General features: G+C 43.7%; 1 pseudogene; it reads right to left on the reverse strand.

Annotated features, from left to right (window-relative positions):
- Positions 1 to 7,547: 7,547 nt before the first annotated feature.
- Positions 7,548 to 13,374, reverse strand: LOC133381067 (zinc finger protein 883-like; annotated as a pseudogene).
- Between the last annotated feature and the right edge of the window lie 9,503 nt (positions 13,375 to 22,877).

Raw genomic sequence — 22,877 nt, forward strand, 5'->3', positions numbered from 1 at the left:
CCGCTGCCGCCATCTTAGTTGATGGCAGAGATGTGTGCGAGTAGCACGCACGTGTGCCAACAACAAAGATGGCGGCGGAGGCTTCATTTCCCTTAGGGAAGCCACGGCCGCCATCTTCATTAAGGGCAATGCTAAAACAGACCTTCATTAAGGGCAATGCTAATGCCCAGACAGGTAAGGGGTGTGTGGGGGTGAGGGGGGCTGTGGGGGGGCCATGGGGTCCATGGGGGTGAGGGGCTGTGGAGGGCCGTAGGGGGGCAAGCTGATGCCCAAGGGCCCCCGCATGCCTGGAGCTGGCCCTGTCTAGCACAGTCCCTCTTTTGTCAGCTCTGCTTCGTTCATTGAAGTAGACAACATGTCTTGCGCTGACTTCACCTGTCTTTAGGTTCATAACTCTGTAGCCTTTGCTACCAGGAGCATATCCTATCAAAACAGTCTGTTCTGTTCTAACATCTAGCTTCTGCCTCTTTTGTTTTGCTATGTAGGCAAAAGCAATGCTTCCAAACACTCTGATATGTGCCAGGTTTGGAATCCTGCCATGCCACAACTGGAATGGGGTGTGTGTGGTGCCCTTGGTTGGCAATCTGTTCTGGATATACATTGCAGCCACGATCGCGTCACCCCACAGCCTTTTGGGTAGATCAGCGTCAGCAAGCATGCATTTTGTCATTTCCAGAAGAGATCTAAATCTCCTTTCAGAAATCCCATTCTGCTCTGGAGTATGACTGACAGTCCTCCTGTGCAAAATGCCTTGTTCCTCCAGGAAACTTTGTGGTTGGTGCGATATAAACTCACCACCGTTGTCACTTTGTAGAGCTTTCGGCTTCCTTTCAAATTTTGTGCTCACCATGGAGATGTATTTCTTCAGCATCTCATGTGTTTGACTCTTGTCCCTCAATAAGTAAGTCACACAGTACCTTGAAAAATCATCCACAAAAAATAGAACATATCTATTATGCCCAAGTGAGGGTACATTAAATGGTCCACAGATGTCACTGTGTATGAGATCTAGCACCTTGGTGCTTCTCTTTTCACTCCTTGGTGGAAATGAGGGCCCAACACCCTTTTCCTCAATGCAATTTACGCACCTGCTTGCTTTATCATGGTTCTGTTGGTTTACCTTGATACCTGTGGCAAGGTTCTGCTTTTGTAGCTGTAGGATCGCCTTTGGATCGCGATGTCCCATTCGCCTGTGCCAAAGTTCTAGGCTGGTCTCTTCCTTGTCCACCATGGCTGTGTTTGCTTGTTCAGCTGTAAGACTCAGTTCATAAACACCATCATTTTCATAAGCTAGTGCAAGCAATTCATCATCTTTGATCACTGTACACTTTCCATCCTGGAAATGTATTGCAAATGCTTTCTTGTCTAAAGCTGAGATGCTCAGCATATTGCAATTTAAGTCTGGGACATATAAAACATGATCTGCCACATTTACTATGGTTTGATCGGATACCTTGCACCTGAGAGCAATGGATCCAGATCCATTAATGTTCATATATTGACCATTGGCAGTCTGGATTCTTCCTTCAGTATCACTGTTCATTTCATCAAATAAATCTTCATTATAACAACTGTGGTTTGTACATCCATTGTCTAAAATCCAATTGTTTGATCTTTGCTTATAATTATTTACTCACGACCTTTTCACATGCTAGAAACATAGGCTGTAGCTTACATGAAAGAAAATATAGAAGTCTCAGTCCATCTTGGTATTTGTATTGATGCTCTTAGCAGAGAGCATCATGCCATGCGGCCTCTCTCAAAGGTAGGAAGATCAGCAATGGAGAATATTCAAAGAATCCTCCAGGACAAAGGAGGAGGAAGTCAGGTAAGTAACCCCACCCATTAGGAAGTTACATCATGGTAAAACAGGTACATGGGATATTTCCCCAAATATCCCTTAAAGGGAACGTGCAATATTTGTAGCTCCGATCATCCCTGTGCCTGTTTCTTGGCTTGCTCCCCCTGCAGTGGGACCCACAGCAATACAGGTGAAGGACTTCCCACTTCAAGTTTAAGCCCAGGCAACCATTAGGGAAGCTGCAGGGACGATGGTGACTTTCCTCTTGCAAAGCTTGTTATTCTGTCCCCTCCCCCAGCAAGTAACCTTTGAATCAGAGTGGAAGAGGCCTAAAAGGCTATGAAGTCCAATCCCCTGCTCAGCGCAGGAATCCAAATTAAAGCATACCCAACAGATGGCTGTCCAGCTGCCTCTTGAAGGCCTCCAGTGTTGGAGAGCCCATCACCTTCCTAGAAAATTGGTTCCCCTCTAGGACTTTTTTCTTGATGTTAGGTGTAAATCTAGCTTCCTGCAACTTGAGCCCATTATTCCATGTCCTGCACTCTGGGGTGATCAAGAAGAGATCCTGGCCCTCCACTATGTGGCAGCCTTTTGAGTACTTGAAGAGTACTATGCACGGTTATTTGGGAGCATGTAACTTGGGGCACTTAATTCCAAGTGAACATGCACAGGATTCGTTTCCAATGACATTGAATGGTGGGAGATTCAACTTTTCCTGGACAAAAGGAAGTTAATTCTTAACGCAGCACATAATGCAGCTGTAGAATTAGCTCCCACAAGATGTGGGGATGGCCAGCTTAGACAGCCTTCACTCTGTGCACTTTATCAATGGCTTCTGTGCAAATGTTTTATTAATTTAGTAGTTGTAGTTATACACCACCTTTTTGACAAGGCATCCAAGGCGGTTTACAATTTTAAAATGTTAAAACAAATAAACTATATAAAATATAAAGTTCTAGAGTCCGCTCAGGCGAGCTGGGAGAAGACGCCACAAGCTCCCTGGCCTGGCCTCCCTTGCTTTTCCCTTCCTCAGGTCACACACAGCAACAGGGCAGGTTTCTGAAGTCCTCAATGGGTCCGTAAGGAGCCAGTAGTATTGTGTGGCCAGGCCATCTACAGTAACTCCAGGATCAGAGGCAGCATACTTGATCAGGGGTGAGAATCCTCTGGTACAGAGGCCCTACTTCTTACTTGTCCTGGTTTGCATCCTTCTCAAGGGGTTTTACCTAAGAACATAAGAAGAGCCTGCTGGATCAGGCCACTGGCCCAGCTAGTCCAGCACAGTGGCCAATTAATGCCCGTGGGAGACCCGCAAGCAGGACCTAAGCAGAAGAGCACTCTCCCCACCCACCCCTGGGGTTCCAGCAACTGATATTCGGAAGGATACTGCCTCTGACTGTGGCTAGCAGCCACTGATAGCTTCATGAATTTGCCTGTTCCTCTTTTAAAGCCCTCCAAGTTGGTGGCCATCACTGCCTCCTTGGGGAGCGAGTTCCATAGCTTAACTATGCACTGTGTGAAGAAATACTTTTATTTGTCCTGAATCTTCCAACATTCTGCATAATTGTATGTCTGCGAGTTCTGGTGTTATGAGAGAGGAAGAAGAACTTCTCTCTGTCCACTCTCCCCATGCCATGCATAATTTCATAAACTTCTGTCATGTCACTCGCTTTTTCTCTAAACTAAAAAGCCCCAAAGGCTGCAGCCTCTCCTCAGAGGGGAGTTGCTCCATCCCCTTGATCATCTAGGTTGCCCTTTCTGGAACCTTTTCCAGCTCTACAATATCATTTTTGAGGTGAGGTGACTGTACATAACCCCTGGCTGGGATGTATCCTTCAGTTTACTGATGATCCTTCTTGTTTGCCTGGAGGCAAGAGAGAGATGGGTGTGTGTCTGTAGAAACCAGCCTCATGTACAGAGGTAACATTTATGTTCCTTGTCCAGCCTACTTTGGCATGTGGTCCCCAGAGGTTTGCCCAGAAGCAAATGCCGTCCTGAGGCTGAAAGATATTCCCCTGCTTTTGCTTCTGTTTCCTGGGGAGAAACATTGGGAGGGGACTATTGCTGCCATGTTCTGCTTGTAGGATTCACGTGCACATCTGTTTGGCCACTGGGAAACAGGACCGGGCAAGTGTTTGGTCTGGTCTGCTAGGGATCTTCTTGTGCTGTTACATTCACTGCACAACAGCATTTATCCATGTATGTATGGAGCCAGTGTGATGTAGTGGTTAGAGTGCTGGACTGGCATGTGAGAGACCAGGGTTCACATCTCCGCTTGGCTGTGAAGCTCACTGGGTGACCTTGGGCCAGTCAACTCTCTCAGCCTAACCTACCTGACAGGGTTGTTGGGAGAATAAGGTCGGGAGGGAGAGAACCATGTTTGTACACCACCATAAGCTCCTTGGAGGAAAGATGGGAAATAAATAAATTAATCTTTCATTTTATGCAAAAGAAATAAAATGGGCAACCTGAGCTCAACATACTTTGGCAACAGACATGCGGCAAAGAAATCACACTAAAGGTTCTTTGAAACAGATCTTGATGCCAATCAACATCCTCTGATAAATCAGCACTGCCAAACAGGCCTATTGTGCTGATGCTATTCCAATCCAAACCATATAGATGGGGTAGCCTGATGCCTGCTCACCTCAACTGAAGCACGTGTTTCCCCCCCAGAAATAATAAATCTGTACAAGGAGTGCCAAGAAACATAAACTCTGTTCTCTCCTGCCTCCTGTTTCCCCCCAACTTCATTAGTAAAGCACAGAAATGTTTTTATGGACATGGAAATCGTGCTTTTTTGGGGGGGGGGGAGATAATTTTTGGGATGCTTCAAAGCTCAGGATGTCGATCCTTCTTCCAGCTGATTCTGCTGGTCTGCTTTCCTTGCCTTCTCCCACCTGAAATAGCATATATAGTTCTGAATCCAGACACCGCTCATCCCCAACTCATCCTGTCTGAGGATCATCAGACTGAGATGCGGAGATCTAGGGCAAGTTTTAAGTGGGCTAAAAAGTTGTGTCCACACAGGTCAACAAATTCCTGCATGCATGTGCACCATGGACTTCAAGTTTCAAGAACTGCTAGTGGGTGGCAGAAGTATTAATGGAGGGGAGAACACACAGCACAAATACACTGCACCGGCCACCAGTCAGAACAGGACACAGTGAGACAGATTTTGGAAGCCTGAGATTGAAAGAACTCATGTGTACATGGAGGTGCGCAAAAGCAACTCCCCCTACCCATTAACAAAGCCTGGAAAATGAATACATTTAAGTATCATGGTTTCATTCTTGATTAGTCCTGAGGTTTATTATATATGCTTTTAAACAGCATTCAGGCATAAGAGGCTAAAAAGTTAAAACAACCAGTCTAGACATCAAAACAAATATCAAGATGTTGCCAACCCTCACCAAATATTAATATACCTTAACAGAGCTATCAAATATCCATATTTTCTTCAAGCAGGAAACAAAAATGTTTTACACAGCACTTTAAGCTGTACATATCCATCAATTCTAGCAAGGACAGGGACCAATGGCCCTTCAGATGTTGCTAGAATATCCCTCCCATCATCCCTGCCCAAGATGCATGTTTTCAGCCTGCTATGTTTAAACTACTCCACTTAAGGAAAGGTGGGCATGGTCAATTAAAAACATAGAGCACACCTAGAATTTTGCTAGAACATATTTCACCTTCCACTGCTTTGTGCAAACTGAGACACTCTTCACATCCATTGGAAACTATTCTGCAGAATAGGCAGTGCCATTATTCCACAATTCTTTTTGGAGCTTTTTTAAGTGTTGCAAAGTGTTGCTGTACTTCACATATTCACAGAAACAAAAGCAAAAGAAAATGCTTTACTATAGGAAACTTCACTAAAATTGCAAAGTAAATCAAAAATATTTAAAGTGACTATCTGAACTATAGCAACTGTCTTAATATTGTTGCTTCCTCCCTGCTAAAACAAGATCAGCACAGCACATGTCTTGTTTCTGTTATTTGGGCTAATTGCAGGTGTTGCCACTATATCCTCAGAGGCACGTTACCAAATTCTTCCAATCTACACTGTGAAAAACCAACCCAAATTGTATTTGCATTTTTACAAATTTTTATATACACACACACACACACACACACACACACACACACACACTGCCTTCAAGTCCATTCCGACTTCCTCTGGGGCTGAGAGGCAGTGACTGGCCCAAGGTCACCAGTGAACTTCATGGCTATGTGGGGATTGGAACCCTGGTCTCCCAAGTCGTAGTCCAACACTCTAACCACTACTACACACTGGCGTCACACTTTTTAAAGTTTGATAGAAGTATCTGCTGGCTATAGGTACTTTCTTAAACCACAAGGTTTATTTATTGCCTATGAGTGAATTTCTCTGCTTTTTAATCCGGGAGGTAAGAAATCGGATCCTGTGCAAGTTTGCTGAGAATGGATTGCCATCATGCTTAGCATAAGTAAAACTGACCATGAAAAGAGGAGGGATGGAGGGTTGGAGTGGGCAGGGGAGGAGGAAGAAGAGAGGGGAAATGCAGGACTGATCGTTTGCATACTTATTCAGTTCAATGGGATTTACTCCAGTGCAATCATGGTTAGGATATGTAAAACTGACCATGGAGGAGGGAGAGCGGAGAGGAAGGAGGAAAGGAAGGGGGAGGGGAGAGGAAGGGGGAGGAAAGGGGCAAATGGGAGGTGATGGGAGGGAGGAGGATGGGAGGGCAGGTTTGATCAATGCATGCTTTTGTGGTCAGTGGGATATACTATGCAATCATGCTTAGGATAGGTGAAACTGACCTGGGGGAAGGGTGGGGGGGGAGAGAGAGGGAGAGGAGGAGGGGGGAAGGAGATTGGGTGGACGGAAAAGGCCTTTCCTTTCCAAAAGGAAAACACTGTGAACAGTATCGTTTTTCAGGGTTTGCCCCACCTTTATATTCTACAGCAGGCACACGTAGTCTCCCACCCAAATTTGAACCACAGCTGTCCCTGGCCACATCCACACCAGGCCTTTGTTTCACTTTAGACAGTCATGCCTTCTCCCAAAGAATCCTGGGAAACGTAGTTAGTGAAGGGTGCTGAGAGTTGCTAGATCAGAGTTTCAGTCAGAGCGAATGACTGTTAAATCACTCTGGCCACTGGAGCTCTGTCAGATTAATAATAATAATGTAGCAGGGAATGTGGTATAGTGGTTAGAGTGCTGGACAAGGACCTGGGAGACCAGGGCTCGAATCCCCACTTAGCCATGAAGCTCACTGGGTGACCTTGGGAAGTCGCTGTCTCTCAGCCTAACCTACCTCACAGGGTGGTTGTGGGGATTACATGAGGAGGGGAGAGAATCATGTACACCACTTTGAGCTCCTTGGAAAAAAAGTGGGATATAAATGCAATAAATAAATATCTGCCTTTTTATAGTATGCAGTTACGGGGAAAGTTGATATTCTTTCTGTTAGATATCTTATTTGAGTGTGACCCCTGGATTATTTTTGGTGCTCCACTCCCATCTGCAAAAGAGGCTACAAATTCACATTTGACATAAAGTATATGCACATTTTATGCAAATTTGTGACTTTTAAAATTATTTTTATTAGGGTTTTATTAAAGAACACCTCTTACATATTACATATACCAACTTTTCCATTTACAAAAATTACAACATAATTCACCTTAAGTTGTAATAATAATGTATATAATAATGGATTATGTTTTGTCCCCCCCTCAAAATAAAACCCCCCTCCCTCAATCCCCCTGAGAAAAGCGGAACTAATTGCATATTTTATTATTATTTTGTTGTTGTTACTATTAACTTAACCATATATGCTTTGCTGCAGCCGACAAATGGCCTTGTAAATTTTGTTCCAAGGCATATGTAATAAACTTCCACCATATGGCATTGAAATTGTCTGTCTTTCCCATTCCTCGAGATATTTGAAGTAAGTGATTTTCTCCAATAAGGCAATATTCCATACCTTTTTTATCCATACCAGTTTGTTCAGGTCTTTTAATTCTTTCCATCTTTGAACCACCGTCTGACGTGCCACCAAAAGCAGGAAAGATATCAATTCTTTAAATTTAATATTCACATTCTGGTCTTCAAATATGGATAATAAAAATAACTCAGCAGTACATACAATCATTTCCCCTGTAATTTTTAAAAGTTCTCTGTGGACCTTCCCCCAAGAAATCGGAACTCGGGGGCAGGTCCACCACAGATGAAAATATGTACCTTTTTCCAAGGGTTGCCATATTGCCCGGCTAGCCGGGTTTTACCCGGATTCTATGCATGCCACCCGGCGCCCGGCTAGCCCCTTACGTGGCCTGGATTTTCAGCTTTAATTTTTTTAAAAAAAAAGTTCCTAGGTGGTCCGGTTCTCGAGATATACATAAAAACGTCAGCCGGGACCCCCCTCGACTGTTAAATCTTTCTTTAAACAGTACTGTACTATAGCACTTTGTAACTTTAACCCCGCCAGTTCAGCATTGCAGCCAATCAGGGATTGTGTTTCAGTTTCATTGACCTCAGGCAGTGTCTAGAAAACAAAATGGTGGTTTCACACACACACACACACCCGTTTATCTGAAAATCTCATAAATTGGGTAAGTATATACATTTCAGTTTTTTTTCCTCTTGTGTGCAGGAGTCAGACCTTGGGTAGTGTTTTGAAAACCTTCCCAGTACTTGCTTTTTGTAAAAGCAATGCTAATCCCATATGCCCAAAGTAAATCCCATTTAATTCAATAGGGCTTACTTTGAGTAGACATGTTATGAATGTGCTGAAAATCAATGGGACTTTGGAGTGAATGTAAAAAAGAATTATGTTTGTGTTCTAACTCTTTCTGTCTCCAGTCCAATTTTAAAGCAAGTAGGCAGGGCTTACTTAGGTATTACAGTTTTTATTCTGTAGGAAAGTAATACTGATTTTTTTAAAACTAATACTGATTTTTCTGCAATGACCAACTGGTTTGACAATAAACTATTATATGGGCTGTATGTATTTATACATCTGCAGTGTGTGCGTGTGCATGTATGGAGTCTTTCCAACACCCCTGTGAGGTAGGATTGGAAACCAATGCAGCTCACAACAAGAAATAAAGCCATTTAAAATCCAATGACCATAAAACAAGTATAAACAGTTGCAAAACAGCGTAAAATGGCATGATTTGGAATTTTGGGTTGTGTGAATGAAGTTGCTTATCACTTGAGGTTGCAGTTCTGTCCCTGTTTGAGTAAGCCCCACTGAACACGCTGGGACTTGCTTCTGAATAAATAAACTTAGGATTGCACTATAAATATCTTTACAGTTTGTGTAAATAATAAATATATTTGATAGTCATGCTTATATACATATTTCTTCATTTATCATATTTTTGGTTTTTGGTTAGGAATCCTGACTGGTTGTGAGATGCTTAGTTTTTTGCCTTACTCATAGGAATCTTGTTGTGGTTGGTATGGTATTACATTTAGGAAAGTGTTATTGCCTTCTGTTTTTTTTTTTCCTATTTGCATTTCACTTATCTTTAACCTCACTCCGTTACAGCCATAGAAGCAACAGCAGCATATGCAAGATAATTAACTCCCATTAGTGATAAGAACAAGAATTTATAATTATTATTTCAATTAAAACAAGAGGCTTATCAATACTTTGAAGAGGACCAGATATTTATTTTCTTTCTGAGCCCAGGACTGGGTCTTTCATGATGCCCGGTGGGGGGGGGGAGCAGGAGAGTAGTCAATAAGACAGACATCCTGGCATTGGTAATCTAATTAGCAAGGTATGTGTGGGGTTGTTGCACACTTCCAGGCCCAGTTTCATTTTGAGTATGGAGGTGGAACCTGTGTAGATGTGGTTGAGAAATTTTGAGTTAAGCAAAGCTCTGCTTTTATAAAACCTAAGAAACATACAGATACTTTGAATGTCTGAGTGCCTGCACCAGTGGAATACTGGAGGAACTTGTAAAACTTGCTGCAACAGTATTTAGAACTGAGCATGTGGTGTAAAAGACTCGTTTTCCTAACATTTTGGCTTGTTTTTCTCCACTCACCACATCTCTGAAATATATTGTATATGTTACGGTTAACCGTGCTGCTGCCCTGACTTACTTTATGTTTGTTGCTATTTTGTTTTTATTATGTTTTTATATTGATTGTGTATTTTTATTGTTTTTATTATATTTGTAAGCTGTGCTGAGCTCTGTTTTTAACAGCAAAAGGGCAGGATATAAATTCTCTTAATCAATCAATAAATACTCCATAGTGTTGGAAACTAGGCATTTAAGGCTGAAAATGTTGCTTAAAAAAAAAGATTTCTCACATCTTTCCCCAGTTTTTGGTGGTAATTCCTAGGCACAAAAACAAAACAACTGGACAATCCAAATATTAATATGCAAATATTTGTATAATATGCAAATAATTTGCATAATATGCAAATTAACCTGCCCGGATTTGTGGAACTGGAATATGGCAACCCTACTTTTCCTGACATCCTCTCCAGCAAGCAGGATTCCTTACAGATGTAAACCGAGCAGTCTGAACTGGAGTTCTGTATCATCTATGATATATTTGTCTTTGTGGGGAGTGCAGCAGAGGCCCAAATCTACATATAGTATACCGAGCCCAGAAAATTCTGTTGGTAGCCCGTCTTCCCTGTATGGATTCTTTGATGCACGGAAAGAGTTGAACTCTAGTTAAAGTTTTTCCACATTCAAAGCATTTATATGGCTCTCCCTTGTATGAATCTTTTGATGTGCCTGAAAATGGCCTTTCTGCTGAAAGCTCTTTCCACACTCCAAGCATTTATAAGGTTTATCCCCTATATGAGTTCTTTCATGTTGACTAAGGGTGCTACTCCGACTAAAGGTCTTTCCACACTCCAAGTACTTATAAGGTTTGTCCCCTGTATGAGTTCTGTGATGTGAAGTAAGGTTACTACTCTCGCTGAAGCTCTTTCCACACTCCAAGCATCTAAAAGGTTTGTCCCCTGCATGAGTTCTTTCATGTCTATTACGGGTGCTACTCCGACTAAAGGTCTTTCCACACTCCAAGCACTTATAAGGTTTGTCCCCTGCATGAGTTCTTTCATGTTGACTAAGGGTGCTACTCCGACTAAAGGTCTTTCTACACACCAAGCACTTATAAGGTTTGTCCCCTGTATGAGTTCTGTGATGTGAAGTAAGACTGCTACTCTCGCTGAAGCTCTTTCCACACTCCAAGCATCTAAAAGGTTTGTCCCCTGTATGAGCTTTTTCATGTCTACTAAGGGAGCCACTGCAACTGAAGCTCTTTCCACACTCCAAGCACTTATAAGGTTTGTCCCCTGTATGAGTTCTTTCATGTTCACTAAGGGTGCAACTCCTACTAAAGGCCTTTCCACACTCCAAGCACTTATAAGGTTTGTCTCCTGTATGAGTTCTTTCATGTCTAGTAAGGGAACTACTCAGACTGAAGCTCTTTCCACACTCCAAGCATTTATAAGGTTTGTCCCCTGTATGAGTTTTTTCATGTCTATTACGGCTGCTACTCCGACTAAAGGCCTTTCCACACTCCAAGCATTTATAAGGTCTGTCCCCTGTATGAGTTCTTTCATGTTGACTAAGGGCGCTACTCTGACTAAAGGTCTTTCCACACTCCAAGCATTTATAAGGTTTGTCCCCTGTATGAGTTCTTTGATGCAAACTCAGGGATGTACTGTAACTGAAGCTCTTTCCGCACAACAAGCATTTATAAGGTTTGTCCTCTGCATGAGTTCTGTGATGCGAAGTAAGAGTGCTACTCTGACTGAAACACTTTCCACACTCCAAGCATTTATAAGGTTTGTCCCCTCTATGATTTTTTTCATGTTTAATAAGGCTGCTTCTCTGACAAAAGGTCTTTCCACACTCCAAGCACTTATAAGGTTTGTCCCCTGTATGGGTTACGTGATGTGAAGTAAGGGTGCTCCTCTCACTGAAGCTCTTTCCACACAACAAGCATTTATAAGGTTTGTTCCCTGTATGGATTCGTTGATGTCTAGTAAGGTGGCTACTGTGACTGAAGCTCTTTCCACACGCCAAGCATTTATAAGGTTTGTCCCCTGTATGAGTTCTGTGATGCAAAGTAAGGTTGCCACTCCGGCTGAAGCTCTTTCCACACTTGGAGCATTTATAAGGTTTGTCACCTATGTGAGTTTTTTCATGGTTTCTAAGGGTACTACTCACACTGAAGGTCTTTCCACACTCCAAGCATTTATAAGGTTTGTCCCCTGTATGAGTTCTTTCATGTTTACGAAGGCTGCTACTCAGACTAAAGGTCTTTCCACACACCAAGCACTTATGAGGTTTGTCCCCTGTATGAGTTCTGTGATGCGAAGTAAGGTTGCCACTGTCACGGAAGCTCTTTCCACACTCAAAGCATTTATAAGGTTTGTCACCTATATGAGTTTTTTCATGTCTACTAAGATTGCTACTCTGACTGTAGGTCTTTCCACACTCCAAGCATTTATAAGGTTTGTCACCTGTATGAGTTTTTTTATGTTGTCTAAGGTTGCCACTCCAACTAAAGGTCTTTCCACACTCCAAGCATTTATAAGGTTTGTCCCCTGTATGAGTTCTGTGATGCAAAGTAAGGCTGCAACTCAAACTGAAGCTCTTTCCGCACTCTAAGCATTTATATGGTTTCCCTCCTGTATGCATTCTTTCATGTGAAGTAAGATCTGAGCTGTACTGAAAACTCTTTCCACACTCCAAGCATTTATAAGGTTTGTCCCCTGTATGAGTTCTGTGATGCAAAGTAAGGGTGTCACTCCGACTGAAGCTCTTTCCACACTCCAGGCATTTATAAGGTTTCCCTCCTGTATGCATTCTTTCCTGTGAAGTAAGATATGAGCTGTACTGAAAACCCTTTTCACACTCCAAGCATTCATACTTCAATTCAGTTTCCTGATGAATTTTATATTCAGCACCCTGAGAAGTTCCAAATTCATCTCCTGGCGTCTGCGTTGGTTTCCCCTCTTGTCTCTTTGCTCCATCTTGACTCCTCAGTTTCTGTTCCTGCACCTGCTCCTCAGCTTTGTCCAGTGATACTTCTGATGGTTCTCTCAGATCCCCCAGATGTATCCTGATGGAATGAAAGGAAAGGAGATAAAACGCTGTGGAGAAATGCTGTGAATATATTATGATCTGTACTTTGAAACAATATTTCAGGGACCTCTGTTGATATCAGAGTTTAACTGTCAAAGCTTGAGGCCTTGTACGGAGCTATTTTAGCAGTAGGTGCTTGTTAACAGGTTGTGAAAACAGACACAGAGAGAGACATGATTGTGACACATATCTGCTCTCTTGTGCCTCCGTTTCAGGTGGGCAGCCCAGTGCTTATGCACAGCTGGAATTTATAAACCTAGGATGGATCCTGCCTGACAGGGAGATGGCCCTTTCCTCTGCCCAGAGGGCATCTCTCATCCCCTCCCTCCTTCCCTCCCAAAATGTTGGCCCTGTTACCTGCACTACGTGAGTTCAGCTTCAATTGATCCAAGGGAGCCCAGTGCCCCTCAAACCTATCTGAGAGGAAATATCCTTAAAAGGTGGGCTGTGATATGCAGCCTTTATCCCTTATCCACCATCAGGAAGAAGCCTGCAGTTGACCAGCCAAACAGCTTTACACCTGAGAGGACCAATATCCTGGAGATAAGTAGTGACTTAGGATCAGGTAGATACTTCAGCTAAAGAGCTTCTTTTATGTCAAGATTCTGCTTTGAGCAATTTGCTCCAGTTCCTTTCTCTGTTGTTCTTAATGATTTTATAATTGGAAATCCAATCTCTCTGTGTTTGGTAGCCAAACTCTCAGGGTGTTCAGATATCCCATGTGCCTTGGACACTTGGGTTCTCCACTACCGAGTAAATGGATTCTGAGGTGCTAAAGAAAAGCTGACTCTTCAAATTGCTGGCAGCAACAGAGGGAGTGTTGCCTTTAGACCTTACAGTAAGTTAAAGAGGGCTCTGGACGGGAAACGCAGGGTGTGCTGCCCTTAGAATTCCAGAATTCTAAGCACTAAATTGGGGGCCCCAAAGTCTTCCTGTCTGGGAAAAACGGTGCAGGGATTGGCGGCAGCTCTAACGGATAATTTGAAATGCACGCTGGGTCAGATTGGCAAACCAGGTGTGCCAGCAAAGGAGTAAGAAGTCTATCCCAGCCTGGGATAGATAAGACTGGTTAGACAGAAAGGTTGTTAGCAGTCATTTCCAAACTGTGTGCCACGGGGAAATTAATTAATTATCTGATTGTGAGTTTTATTTTACTTTATTTTAAAAACATTAGGCTGCCTTCTAAGGTAAAGCACCCTCCCAATATGGCTCTCATAGAAACAAAGGGTATTAAGCATAGCTTTAATAAAATACCATAATTTCAAACAGTACTTAAGCACATTTTTAAAATCCCTGTTAAGAAGATTAACCAAGTCATTAGTAATACAGTTCAAGCCAGCAGAAGCCAATTATCAATAACCCAGCATCTCCAATAAGAGCAATTTGAAACAACTGGATCTTCAATGCCTGTTCAAAAACTGAAACAAAGCTAGCCATACATATCTCTTGCGAAGGATACCCAAGCATTTCACAAGTGAGGGTCCTCCACAGAAAAGGCCCAGTCTCTAGTTTCTGTCAGTCTATCATATTATCATTTATAATTGCATTTACATCCCGCCCTTCCTCCCAGAAGGAGTCTAAAATGGGGAGACTATTGCAATATCTCCATAACAAATGTCAGCTCGAGGAAAGCTAAGCTATGGAACTCCTTACCCAAGGTAAATCCTATTGCAAAGAAAATAGCAAGTTTCAAAATGGATTGGCAGAAAATGTCAGTAATTGCCAGCTGATTATGCCATATTTTACTTCCTTCAGCCACCATTTTGTGACTGTTTCTGCCCCTGCACCACCACTTTCTGGCGGGTGGACTTCAGTAATTCTCAGGTGTCTCAAGTGGGCCCTGGGTTAGAAGGATTGAGAACCCGAGTGCTAGATAATGCTGATCTCTTATTCTACGATTTATCCACAGTTCCTAACACAGAACAGGCCAATCACGTATCTCAGCATATATCTCCCCTTCTGCAAAACCCTGGACAAAGAGGTCTTCTCCATCTCCTTCCAGTCAGAAAATGAGGTTAGGTTTCAAATTCAGATGTCCTTTTTCAAGCAAAATAAATATAAACATGAATCTGTCTTAAACAGTGAAAGTCTATTGGCCTACCCAGGAGTGGCCAACTGGGAGGGGTGCCGTCCATCAGGCCTCCTGGATGTGACATTGCTGCCACCTACCGTGAAGGAGAGGGGCAAGGCGATGGGGAAGTCGGGGCTCTGTGGGCACACTGGTGGAGCCAATCTAGTATTCCTCCGGGTGTGCCCACACAGCCCCAAACTACCGGCTGCCTTGCCCCTTCCTCTCCCTGTCAGCTACTCCTGGGTCTATCCACCTTAGTTCTGTGTCCTTAGTTCCCACCACCCGCATCCCAACAAGAGACCTGCCTGACCCCAAAAAAGAGAATCAAGATAAATAACTCATGGCAGATGCATCCCTTTGCTAGGATGGCTACCATAGTCAGAGGCAATATGGGGGAAACAAGTGGGGAGAGTGCTGTTGCCCTCATGTTCTGCTTGTGGGCTTCCTGTGGGCACCTGGTTGGCAACTGTGAAAACAGAATCTCGGACTATGCAAGCCTTTGGTTTCATCCAGCAGGTCTCTTGTTATCTTCTTATACCCATGGTAACTCCATCAGCACCCCTCCAATGATCTCATTGGCAACACCACCAAGAGGAATCCATACCTTTCACAGCTATTGATCAAGGGCGAAAGAATCCTTGTCCAGAGAGGTTGCCATCTTATTAATCTCCTGCATGACCTCCTTGCACAGGGCTCTCTGGTCTGGATCTAGCTGAGCCCATTCCTCCTCGGTGAAATGCAAGGACACCTCCTCAAAGGTCACCAGTCCCTGGAAGAAGAAAAGAATTGCCTTCCTCATAAACGTTCCCCAGCAAGGTGTGGTCATCATCTGCCCTCCACTCACACTCGGAAGAGAGATGATGCAAGCGGGATATTTTCCTTCAGTGTTCAGTGGCATCTACACGAGAGGTCTTAAATCAACCCAAATGTGACATTGCTGATCTTCTAATAACAATATGTGCCTTCTCCCAAACACCTGCTACCATATGGACTGGCAAATGTATTGCAATTTAAAAGCAAAAGGACACAGAGGGTATCCTGGAAATCAGAGGCCCATTACTGTAATATCTGTTTCAGGAAAAGTAGTGGAAAATATTATTAAAGACAGAATTACCAAACATGGAGCAGAACATAGCAATCGTGGGATAAGAGAAAATATGCTCTTATGGACCAGTAAGTGTTTAAAGATCAAGAAAGAGACAGCAGGAATAAATGGTTCTCCCAATGGAGGGATGTAAGAAGCGCCCCCCTCCCCCAATCATCAGTATTGAGACTTGTGCTTTTCAACATGTTCCTAAATGACATGGATTTGGAGTGAAAAGTGAGGTAACCAAGTTTACTGTTGATATCCAATTGTTGAGGGTGGTTAAAACAAATAAGGATTGTGAGGAACTTCAAAAGGAACTCTCCAAACAGGCTTGGGTATTAAAGAGCAAATGCAATTAAATGAAAGCAAGTGTACAGTCAAGCAAAAAATCCTAACTGAATCGGTGGTGACTGACAGACCAAGAAAGAGACCTTGAGGTCATAGTGGACGCCTCAGTGAAGATACAGATGTTGTAGCTATGAAATTGGTGAATTCCATGTGAGGGATGAAGACACAGATTGAAAGTAAAATTGTGAATATCATAATGCCATCGTACAAATCTAAGATGTGACCTTACTTGGAATACTTCTACAGTTCTCTATAATACATTTTGTAATTTAGAAATAGTCTCCAATAAGACATTTTATTATTTATTTAATCCCATTTATGACTTGGACTATGACCTGGGAGACCAGGGTTCGAATCCCCACATAGCCATGAAGCTCACTGGGTGACCTTGGGCCAGTCACTGCCTCTCAGCCTCATGAAAACCCTATTCATAGGGTCGCCATAAGTCGCAATCAACTTGAAGGCAGTACATTTACATTACCTCACAAAATATGTCAGTTATTTCACAATAAAAATGCCAGCCAAAAAAAGTCACACAATTTCATACATAAAAACCAGTTAAAAAACCTTTCATATGTGAAAACCAATTTCAAATCCAACACAGATACAGACCAGGATTAAGTTTTGGGAGCAATGTCATTTTGATGGCAGCGATCCTTCCAAACCAAGAAAGATGGAAAGATTTTCATGACTGCATATCAATATTCAGTATAGTTCACTTAACTAAGTAATTGTTGTTTTCAATCACACCTTTATAGCTTCCTGCAGTACCCAAATATTGGAATGGCCTACTTAACCCAGAAAACTGAGATATTTCAGAGGCAGACAGTTTCCTGTTCGGTCATCTGTGGTCGGTATTCAACTAAGTAATTGCACTAGTGCAACAAAACTTTGCCCCCTTCTCCTCCCAACTTGCGTGCCTTGCACCATTCCTAAATCTGCTCCGGAGGGTGAGACAGGGACTGTCATGAAATTGTAATTTTGTTAACGTGGTTTTTCTGTAACATGGCTCAGATACAGAGAATTGTGGGGATTTCATCTTGGGAGGAGTTGTCTCTGTGAGAGTGGAAAACTTTGAGTTTCGTTTCTCAACTGCAACTAATTAGGAGGCCTGAATAAGCAGCACCTGGTTATCTGTTATCTGGTGAGAAGCCTGGTACTCAAGGCCATGTGGGCCTGAGAAGGTTTGAGATCAGGAAAGGGAGGGGGGCAGCCAAGGCGCAAAAAATGAAGAACCTTCGGGAATACGACTTCATCAGCAAGCCCCCTGACTGGCTAATTGTTCTGAACTGTTGCTGGGTTTTCCCCCTTAAGTTAGGGGGTAAGACCCATAGCCTTTGTTCCCCTGGATTCCATCTGGATGGGTGGTTATTCATGTGGGGTTCCACTGCCTTTACTACCCTATTGATGCCTCTCTTAGGAGAGTGGAGATTTATAACAACTACCTCTTCAATGTAAATAGAATAGGACAGTTAGTTTGTTATTTCATTGTTGTGTTTGAACTCTCTTATATGTTTTACCTGAATCCCTGGTTGGGTGTGGTTTTGAGGAATTGTTTTGCTGCTGTTAATTGTGCATTATATTTTATTAATAAAGCTACTTTTTATTACCTTTGTGTGTTCACTGAGTGAGACCAATTTGGTTTTGAGTCCAGCACCTTGACCACTGACCACAAACTACCAAGAATGAGTGTATTTTGGCTTTACCAGAGGCTTCTGGACAAGGAGTGTTTGTTTGACTCTTGTCTTTGTGAAACCTTGGTTTACCTCTTTCTGGGCTCTGGGTTCCCCTTGACTCAGAGTTGAACGAGTAGCAGGGGTGGTGGCAGCCTATCTTCTACCTTGCAGGGTTGGTGTTGGTTTGCACAGCCTTAGGAAGGAAGAATTGGGTGGATTGGGTTCCAGATCAATTGCCCAGGGTGGGGAATTGGGTCTGAAGCATGTACCTTGACAGCCTGCGGGGGCCAAGGGCATGACAGGGACCACAACAGATTTAGGGGGCAGTGGGGAGGAGAAAGGGAAAGAATTCCATTGTGCAAGGAGAAATCCTTACGCTGACAGAACCAGTGGCTTAGCACTATGTTGAATACAACCCTATATTTATAGCCAAAAATTCTGCTTCCCTGCCATAACTTAATTTTAAAGCCTGAAAATTTACTGAGCCTGCCTATTTCCTGTTGCATTTCTTGAAGTCGGCATTACTAGTGACATCTGTAAACGTCAGGACATCTGCGAACAGATGTTCTTTTGTGCTCTTTGGTGCGGACAGCGATGTCTGTAAAGGTGTCAGTTATATAGATTAATACATTTATATAAATCAGGCTTATTTTCACTGGGTGGAGATGGAATATATAGAGGCACAAGGTTTTCCTACTAGTGAGATCTTGACAATTCCACCTGTATTAAAGATTGGGGGTGTAGCTCAGAGGCAGAGCAAGTGCCTTGTATGCAGATGCTTCAATCCCCAGCATCTCCCGGTAGGGCTGGGAGATACCCCTGCGTGAAACCCTGACTGGCAGCAGCCCTCTAGGATTTCAGACAAGGGTCTTCCCAGTCCTACCTAGGGACCAGATGCACAAGTTGGACAATGAAAAAAGTGGATGAGAGAAAAACCAATTCATCTGAAATGTGGTGTTGGAGGAGAGCTTTGTGCATACCATGGACAACAAAAAAGACCAATAATTGGGTGTCAGAACAAATTAAACCAGAACTAGCACTAGAAGCTAAAATGATGAAACTGAGGTTATCATACTTTGGACACATCATGAGAAGACAGGATTCACTAGAAAAGACAATAATGCTGGGAAAAACAGAAGTAGAAAAAGAGGAAGGCCAAACAAGAGATGGATTGATTCCATAAAGGAAGCCACAGACCTGAACTTACAAGACCTGAACAGGGTGGTTCAGGACAGATGCTATTGGAGGTCACCGATTCATAGGGTCGCCATAAGTCGTAATCAACTTGAAGGCACATAAAACACACACACATTTACGGACACCAGGGACTGAACCTGGAACCTTCTCCACATGCAAGGCAGATACTCTACCACTGAGCTAAGGCCCATCAAACAGCTCATTCTTACCTTGTACTCCTGAGCAGCTTCTTCTACCGGGACCACATTGTGATCTCTGTGCTCCCGGGACCTGTCACACACCACGCAGATAGGGACTCCATCATCCTTGCAAAAGAGCTTCAATGGTTCCTGGTGCCTCTCGCATTCTACCCTACCTGCCCCTGCCTCTCTTTCTGCAGACAATTCCCACCCACTGAGTATTTCTGCAATATTTGCTAGAGGCCTGTTTGGGTTGAAGTTCCTCTCTGTAGACCTTCTGCACTGGGGGCAGGTGGCCTCCATGCCAGGCTGTGCCCAACATCGAATGATGCACGTTTGGCAAAAATTGTGCCCGCAGTCCAGAGTCACCGGGTCAGCAAAGTAGTCCAGGCAAATGGGGCAAGATGCTTCATATCGAAGTCTCTTCCTAGGATTCTCTGCAGTCATGGCTTCATCCCCGCAGAGCAGCAGCAGGGGGCAAGTTTCCTTTTTTTCCTGGGCTCAGAAGCAGCCCCACCTGCAACCACGGCCAGGGTCTGCTCACCCTGGGTCAGAGTTCATGGGAATGCAACTCTACCCTGGAGAGAAAGATGAGTGGCAGGAGAAGGGGCAGGTTACCACACCAGCCAGAAAATGAAAAGGGTCGTCTCAAGAAATTATTTGCCCATCTCCCAGCTACAGAGAGGTCTGATCCCTCCCCCATCCTTCCAGGCAGGCATAGAAAATCCTTCCAGCACAAGGATGGATGGCCCTCCACATGTTGTCCAGCTCTAACTCTCATCGGTATGGCCGAGAGATTGTAGGAGATGTAACCGATCAACAGTAAGAGCCAGTCTGTTGTGGTGGCTAGAGTGTCAGACTAGGACCTGGGAGACCAGAGTTCAAATCCACGCTTGGCCACGAAGCTCACTGGGTGACTTTGGGCCAATCACTGTCTCTCAGCCTAAGCTATCTCACCAGCTTGTTCTGAGAATTTATTTTATTTATTATGAGACTTGTTAGTCGCCCACCTGGCTGGCGAGCCAGCCACTCTGGGCGACGTACACAATAAAACAGTATATAAAACAGATAAAAATTTAAAAACACAGTAAAACTAGCCCGTTCCAAAAGCCTGCCTAAAAAACCAGGTCTTCAGGGTCCGGCGGAAGCTCATTATAGACAGGGCATGGCATAGATCAGTTGGGAGAGAATTCCATAGGGTGGGGGCCACAATTGAGAAGGCCCTCTCTCGAGTCCTCACCAGTCTAGCTGTTTTGACAGGTGGGATCCAGAGAAGGTCTTCTGAGGCTGATCTTGTTGAGCGGCATCCCTGTCGATGCTGGAGGCGCTCCTTCAGATACGCTGGGCCACAACCGTATACGGTTTTAAAGGTTAAGACCAACACCTTGAATTGGGCTCGGTACACAACCGGTAACCAATGCAACTCCTTTAACACAGGAGTGATGTGATCTCTACGGCGGCCGCCTGTAATTAGGCGCGCCGCTGCATTTTGAACCAGCTGTAACTTCCAAACCGTTTTCAGGGGTAACCCCACGTAGAGCGCATTACAGTAGTCTAGGCGAGTGGTGATCAGGGCATGTACCACCGGTGGGAGCAGATGATTGGGAAGGTAGGGGCGTAGCCTCCGTATCAGATGGAGTTGATACAGAGCTGCCCGGCTCACAGCCGAAACTTGAGCCTCCATGGACAGCTGGGAGTCAAGAATGACCCCCAGGCTACGGACCTGGTCTTTCAGGGGCAGTCATACCCCGTTAAGCACCAGGTCTATATCTCCCAACCTTCCCTTGTCTCCCACAAACAGCACCTCGGTTTTATCAGGATTGCAAGGGGGAGAACTATGTTTGTACACCACCTTGAGCTCCCTGGAGGAAAGGTGAGATATAAAAGTAGTAATATAGCAGTAACAGTCTTGTGTTCTAGTGCAAACTAGTGAGAGAGCAAGAGAACACCCACATGCATGGGACTGAAATATTTGGGGCCAACTCTCCCATCCTCTATAAACACAATATGTAAGCAGCCGTGGGCAAAAGACAGGATCTCTGGGTTGATCTCTGGATGTTTTGAAGGAGATTGGGAAGGACTTCAAGCCCCCAATTTAGCAATAACAAAATCACTCCCCCATCGCTAACAGTGAAAGCGAACATGGTGCCCTCCAGACAACTCCCATCAGCCCCAGCCAACACAGTAGATGGTCAGGAACGATGGGAGTTGTAGTCCAGCTATCTGTAGGGCATCACATTGGCTACCCCTAAATTATACTGCAGAAATGAAGAAAGCCGGCATGTGGGGGAAGGTGTAACCAGGAGTGGATTTTTGTGGGGAAGGACTGTGAGCTATTGTGTTGCTCAAGACAATTTCCTGGGCACAGAATCCTTCAAAGTGTATTTCTTTTTACTAGGCTCAGAATGGTGTATCTCTCGAGTTCCAGTACAAAACAAAATGGATCCAGGCCTGAAATCTGCCCACCTGGATATATCCAGAGCTTGGAAAAGTTACTTTTTTGACCTACAACTCCCATCAGGCTGATGGGAATTGTAGTTCAAAAAAGTAACTTTTCCAAGCTCTGGATATATATGAGAGAGACAGAAATTTACATAAGGGTTGTTACATAATAATTCTTGTTTTCCTTTCCTATACACTAGAGATTCCTAAGAAACATGGAAGATGCGTTTCATACACATATTTCCATATCTTACCCAACCTACCTCATGGTGAATAAGAGACAGAGATCAACTGGGATTTTTAAAAAGTTTTTCATGAGATAGGCTGAGCTGATTGCACGGTTTTATTCCTCTGAATCTTATTATATTGTTGCTTTGTTCTATTCAATGTTTTTGGAATTTTAAGATTTCTTGGTATCCATTGTTGGATAAAGGGTGCCTGTGGATTATAGCAGTTTTTTTAAAAATACCGTTTTTAAAAAAGCAACAACGCGAAATTTGAAAGCAGGGAGGGAAGGTACATTAAGGACGAGATGAACGTCACCTCCGCAAATTAACACGAACAGAGACAGGCACCCCCCTCGCCCAACATGCACAAACATTTAAAGGAACCTGCAATTTACATGGGAGCAAATCTTACTTCACTGAATTCAGCGGGGCTTACATCGAAGTAAACCCTGCAGAGAGGATCGGGGTTGCAAACCAGGTTCAGCAAGTAGGATTTAATTTACCTCCAGCTACAAAAGCAACACGCAAGTTCTCCGATTGGATCAAGCAGAACTGGAAGGTATTCTTATTGTCGTTGTTGTTAATGCTTGTGCTTCTCTGATTCAAAAGCCCAAGACAGACAGCTCAGCTGCGCGACTTCAGCCTGGAAGAGGAAGCGGCTGAAGCAACTACAGACTTGTTATGTGAAGAGTGACTCACAAGGGCTAGTTTTCCGGGCTCACTTT

Source organism: Rhineura floridana, chromosome 3 (genome assembly GCF_030035675.1).
Source record: "Rhineura floridana isolate rRhiFlo1 chromosome 3, rRhiFlo1.hap2, whole genome shotgun sequence".
Lineage (NCBI taxonomy): Eukaryota > Metazoa > Chordata > Lepidosauria > Squamata > Rhineuridae > Rhineura > Rhineura floridana.